Here is a 6,956-nt window from a genome sequence, read left to right on the forward strand (position 1 = left end):
TTTATATCATATCTAACTAGTGACTTAAATAGTGATAATCAAACTAGTCAGATCGCCTTCAAATCAGAACTGTGTCTGTCTTTTTGGACGAAGGTAGGAAAATAAAACAATGAAGCTGCTATCGGCTATTAGTGGTGGTACGTTTTGTATTGCTTCCACAACTAGCCACCACAAAAGTTTAGCTCTGTGTTTGGACTTTGGATGGCTCCCTAAGCTCGCTGTTGCTAGGCGAACAAACGTTCGCCATATTTTGTTTGCTGCAGCTATGGTGTGGCAAATTGAGGGGACAATACAACAGGCCCAACCTACGGTGTGGCGAACCGAGGGGATAATCCAGATAGACCCGTAAACATATGCTCTCCGCCGCAAACGAATCTGTCTTTTCGTTTTTACTATGTATTTAAATTTATAATATACTATATACATAATAAAAACTACCCAATCTGTTCTAAATTGTAAGTGCCTTTTTAGATACATATATGCTATAAAGCTTTTACTATGTATCTAGACATAATGTATATTTAGGTACATAAACTATGTATATAGAAAATCCGAACTAATATAGGGAGTATGTATCTATAAAACCTAGAACGACTTATAATATAGGGAGTAGCTTCTTGTCTGGATCTGTTAGTTGAATGCTTGCTGAATTTATACTCAAACTATAACTCTATAAGATGTGCATTGTTAATTATGATAGTTTTAAGTTTAAAGGTTAATTGAATACATGCCATTATAAATGCTACTCCTCCATTCCAAATTGTAAGTCATTCCAAGAATCTTGGAGAGTCAAAATATTTTCAAGTTTGACCAAAATTATAGAGAGAAATACCAAGATTTGTAAGATAAAGTGAGTATACTATGAAAATATAATTAAGAAAGAATCTAATGATACTTAGTTGGTATGATAATAATAATTATTTGATCATATAAATTTGGTCAAACTTAGGATAGTTTGACTCTCCAAGATTCTTGGAATGACTTACGATTTGGGACGAAGGGAGTACATTTTAGAGATGCCATTACTATTCAAGACATTGGAAGCGCGCAATTACAATTTCACAAATCTTCAAAATATACCACTATTTACCTCTTTCATGCATTTACTTGAATTTTTGGACAAAATTGCCTTCGTCTTTCTCTCTCTCTCTCTCTTTCTTTCTTTCTTTCTTTCTTTCTTTCTTTCTTTCTTTCTTTCTTTCTCTAGTTTTGCACAAGCTCGCCATCGCCTGGGCATGGTTAGGGTGCACAGATATCTAAGCATGACACCTACTCATGCTCACCAGCCCCATGATCTTGCCACCCTGCTTGCTGGCCATGCACCTAATATGTTGCTCACTGGTCCGCAGCCATGGCAACACCACCCTTCTTGCTATCCCACATGCACTAGCCTAAAGTGTCGCGTCCATTGGCTCACCTGGCCACCACCGCGTTCGCGTTGATCGCGCACACCGCACAGGTAGGCCATTCATGGCCATAGACGGTGTGTCTTCAAGGTTGAGCATGAGAGAGAGAGAGAGGAGAGGAAGGAAGAAAGAGACGAGGGCAATTTAGTCCAAAAATTAAGATAATACATCGAAGGGGTAAAGCCAATTCACAATAATCAAAAGCGATCTAATGAAGCAAACTACCTAGCTACAAATTAAATGGGTACACATAGGTACTAACCTTAAATTACTAGTAGCAAATGGATTAAGCAAAATTCAGATGTCTTCATGAAGAATGCTCTCTAAATTTGATAAAGAACATGCATGAGAATCAAAGATAATAGTTCCAAGATAATATAACCAACAAAACCAGCTATAAATTGAAAGTATTTCTAGTTACCCATGTTAAAGCAAGAAGATCATGTCAATCCAATAAAACCCAAGTCTCCCATGAGCAATGTGGAGAAAAATGGTGACAACAATGGAAAGAGAGGTGGGGAAAGACGCTTTCTTGGATGGGTGTGCTCGGGCTGGGTGAGAGGAGTAAGGAGCTTGGGGTTTTATACATTAGCTATAACACTGCCATGTCAAACAAAAATCCAATAATGATGTTGTCATATCACTCCCGGTTCATAGTTCGAACCAGCAGTACAAATAAGATCTCAATCATTGTTCGAATACTAGGACTATGACCCGACAATGATAAAAATGCTCAGTAAATGGGCAAAAAATGCTCATTAATCTTGTGAAAAAAGTAAAGGTATGTTAGAAATTTTCAATAAATACTCGGAAAATATTGTAAATTTCCTGTACACATTCTCTCTCGGTTGCATATTATATGTTTGGGTTTGTGACCTGTCTTAATTATTAGACGAGGTGTATCCTTTTTCTGAGCGATGTATATGTCATTTATATTTAAACCATTCGATAAATTAAAGGTAACCATATACACAAAAGTTATGCTTCCATTAAAAAATTTAGATTTTTTTGGATCACTTGTAGTTATTATTATAAATTACTCAATGATAGTATGGAGATATAGCATCAAATTGTCCTCGTAAAACAATTGATTTTTTTCATTTATCTCTACGACAAATGATAAAATTGCTATATATGCCAAATATATTTTTCTTGTTTTTTGAATCTTAGTGAAGGTAGACGCAGTTCAATTTCGAGTTTATTTCCATAGACACTTGAAAAATTAATTTAAACTTTAAAAATAGTGAATTATTCTAAATGATTCAGAAACACTTGGACAATATATGATGTCTATTGCACGTGAATTCCGAAATATTTAGGGTACATAAAGCATAGGATATCAAAGACTTAAAAAAAATTACCTATACGATAATAAAGTCCTTAGTAAAAAAAGAGGTACAACCTTTTTCTAACTAGACCTATCTTAAAATCAAAGTCTACAAACACATTACAGTATAACCACTTCACGGATGTTTTTCCAGCACCCGAGTGCTTCTTGAAGATGCAAGAGCATGTTAGAGGGGTAGAGAAGCCATTAGGCCCACGAGCAGTAATGAGCCAAGGCTCAAAGTTGACTAATACTCTCTCTATTCCAAATTATAAGTCATTTTAAAAATCTTGTAGAGTCAAACTATTTTTAAGTTTGACCAAAATTATAGAGAGAAATACTGTAAGATTTGTAACGTAAAGTAAGTATACTATGAAAATATAATTAAGAAAGAATCTAATGATACTTATGTTGGTATATTATATAAATTTGGTCAAACTTAGGATAGTTTGACTCTCTAAGATTTTTGAAATGACTTATAATTTGGGATGGAGAGAGTAGTCAACTAAGGCACCCTAGTATTATATAATTAGTCAACTAAGGCATCGTAGCATTATATCGCTGCCAATGTGTCCCAGTGTGGCTCCGTCTTCATGGACATTCTTAGAGCATCTCCAACAGGCTACCTAAACACACTACCTATCCTATATTTGGGCAGTGAAGGCCAAAAAACACACTCCCAACAGGCTACCTATCAGACTACCTATTTTTGTTGGTCTAACAAATTCCTTCTTTCACTACCTACATCTGTTGGGCTAATAAATATGACTACCTATTTTTTTTCTCCCTCCCAGCGCCTCTCTTCTTTGCGCTTGCACGCACGCGACCTGCCCGTCCACATGCGCCGTCGTCCATCTCCATCACCGACTCCTTCCATCGGTCCGGTGAGCCCAACGCCGCCGCAAGGGAGCCTCGATGCAGCCGCCGGCCCAGCTCCACCGCATGTGGAGGTCCGCTGACCCTGCTCCATCGCATCTGGAGCTCCATCGGTCTGGGCATGTTGACGGTGAGTGGCACCTCCACGGGCCCATGGGATGCCAACCCCACCATGGCGCGGGTGCGGCCCCTTCCTACCGGGCGCCGGCTCTCCTCCTCCTGCAGGCACAGGCACGACCTTCCCTGGTGCGATGACTCTTGCCGGAGCGGCGGCTCTTCCCGGCGTGGTCCGATTCCATGGCCGAGTTAGTCGATGGCAACCAGGAGAGAAGGAGATGACATATGGGTTCCGCACGTCATTGACTGTTAAACTAAATTTAGGGACCGTGGTTTAGGTAGTAGTGTTGGAGACAATAACCAAATGTAGGTAGTATTAAAATAGCTGGCTACCTAAATAGAGAAATAGATAATGTGTTTTAAGTAGTACTCCTGGAGATACTCTCATAGCATATCTCGTGTGCGCCATTTTGACTAGTTGAGGGTCTCACATGAGCTGACACATTGAGACTTCAATTAGTGAAGCAATGAGCTAGCTAGCATCACATATTGGATCACATGTTGGACTACAAGCCGACGACAAGGGATCTCATCTGTCCATGGAGGCATCCAGACATATAGTATGTTTTATAACCAGAAGTAATGATGGTAGGTGGATTTAATGATGGAGAATTAATCAATTAGCGGTTAGGGCTTTGTTTAGTTTTTATTTATTTTTTTTGCAAAATATACACCGTAACACTTTCGTTGGTATTTGATAAATATTGTCCAATCATGGACTAACTAGACTTAAAAGATTTGTCTAAACTATGCAATTAGTTATTTATTTAACTATATTTAATGCTCCATTCATGTGCCACAAGATTCGATGTGACGAGAAATCTAAAAAAATTTACAAATTTTTTGATCTAAACCCAATGACACAAAATACAATAAATAACCCAAATAATCAAATAGTGATATCCTCATTTCGTTGCCGGGCCTTCAAGGCAATAATCAACAGTGATATGTCGGGCTTAACTGACAATGATATGTGTCTTCACTATGAATAAACTACCCCCGTCATTTTCTATATCCTAGACTTCTGAACCAGCTTTGAAAATCAATCATTGACAGCTGTAGCACAATTGCAATAATGGTCCGACAGTGATTGTGTATTCTGGTACAATGAGGCTTTGTTTAGATACACCCAAAAACCAAAAACTTTACAAGATTTCCCGTCACATCGAATCTTGCGGCATATGCATGAAGTATTAAATATAGATAAAAAGAATAACTAATTGCACAGTTTATATGTAAATCACGAGACGAATCTTTTAAATCTAGTTACACCATAATTAGATAATGTTTGTCAAATAAAAACGAAAATGCTACAGTGCCAAAATCCCAAAACTTTTTGCATCTAAACAAGGCCTGAGTGGTATATCTTGGAGATACTATATATAAAATAATAATAGCGTGTTTCCAGTATCATTAAATAATAATGATATATCTTTGAAACATTATAGGAACATTAGGAATATTAGGTTATTATGCTAGTAATTAATAGCTTACTGTGAACCAAATAAAAGAACCACTTTAAATTAAACCAATATATAGGAATATTAGGGTGGTTACTTTGTGAATCGTTTGTTAGTGGAAGGGAAATAAAATTAGCTGTTCCTTTTGGATAGTATATGAATCCAACATTCCTGCTGGGGATTGCCCGAGTTCCTGAAGGAGTTGAGCCATTGCTCACGAAATTCTCACGATTTCCGCGTTTGAAACGGGCTTTAATCTGTACAGTCGGCCGAACTATAAATAACCACGACCGCAGGAGTTCTGAATCGAGTCAAAGCCTATGCATATTCTCGTACTCCTAGAGCTGCACCCGTGACCCGACCGTGCTGCGTGCTGCGTGGAGCGTGCTGCACGCACACGTACTGCACAACTAGCTAGCTAGGGTTAAGCAGCTGCCGAATTCAGGACTGCAATCAAGGCCTTGTTTAGTTCCAAAATATTTTGCAAAATGGACACTGTAGCTCTTTCGTTTGTATTTAACGAATATTGTCCAATCATGGACTAACTAGGCTCAAAAGATTTGTCTCGTCAATTCCGACCAAACTGTGCAATTAGTTTTTATTTTTGTCTATATTTAGTACTTCATGCATGTGTGTAAAGATTCGATATGACGGAGAATCTGAAAAATTTTGTAAAATTTTTTTGGAACTAAACAAGGCCCAACGCAAAGTCTATCATCTACAGTATAGTGGAGTCAAGATTTGAAGCTGCGACCTGCGACTGCGGAGCGAATCACACGTCGTCCAGCGCACCCGCCTCTCCGATCCGGCCGGCGTGCTTAGGATTTGGAAGCAGGCGCCTGAAATCTTCCTAGACGGTTAGACCCGTCTGTCTCTGCTTGCCTGTCGGCCGGGCTGCATTAAACTGTTCTACAACATGGTAACCGCTGTCGTTTATCAAACTGTTGATCAGGCTTCCACATGTCATCGATTTGATCTGCAGTACTATACGTACGCATCTTCCAGCGCTCTTCTCCGATCGGCGTGCTTAGGATTTGAAAGCAGGCGCCGTGAAATCTTCCTAGACGGCGAGACCCGTCTGCCTCTGCTACTTGCCTTGCCAGTCGGGCTGCGTTAAACTGTTCTACAACATGGAAACCGCTGTTTATCAAACTGTTGATCAGGCTTCCACCGATGCCTCGCAGCAACTGTCATCGATTTGGCTGCAGTACTATACGTATGCTTGAGCTTTCGCAATCAAAATCGATTTTTTTGGTACTACTACTACTAGGCCGCCTTGTTTAGTTCCGAAAAGTGAAAACTTTTCGGAACTGTAGCACTTTCGTTTATTTGTGACAAATATTATTTAATCATGGACTAACTAGAATCAAAAGATTCGTCTCGTGATTTACAGCTAAACTGTGTAATTAGTTTTTATTTTCGTCTATATTTAACTTTTTAGTTTTCAGGGTGAACTAAACAAGGCCATTCATTGGAAGGACAAATGTCAGGGAGACTACTATTTTGACTACTATGCGTGATGCTAGCCATTCTGATTTCTAACGAAGCAGTTTCGACGCACAGCAATCACCAATCAGATATTGCACCACGTTGGTGGTGAGGTGAGGATGCTAGAAGGGCCACAAACTAAGGCCTTGTTTAGTTCGCAAAATTTTTTGTTTTTGGCTACTGTAGCATTTCGTTTTTATTTGACAAACATTGTCCAATCACGGAGTAACTAGGCTCAAAAGGTTCATCTCACAAATTACAGGTAAACTGTGCAGTTAGTTT

This window comes from Sorghum bicolor, chromosome 1 (genome assembly GCF_000003195.3).
Source record: "Sorghum bicolor cultivar BTx623 chromosome 1, Sorghum_bicolor_NCBIv3, whole genome shotgun sequence".
Classification (NCBI taxonomy): Eukaryota; Viridiplantae; Streptophyta; class Magnoliopsida; order Poales; family Poaceae; genus Sorghum; species Sorghum bicolor.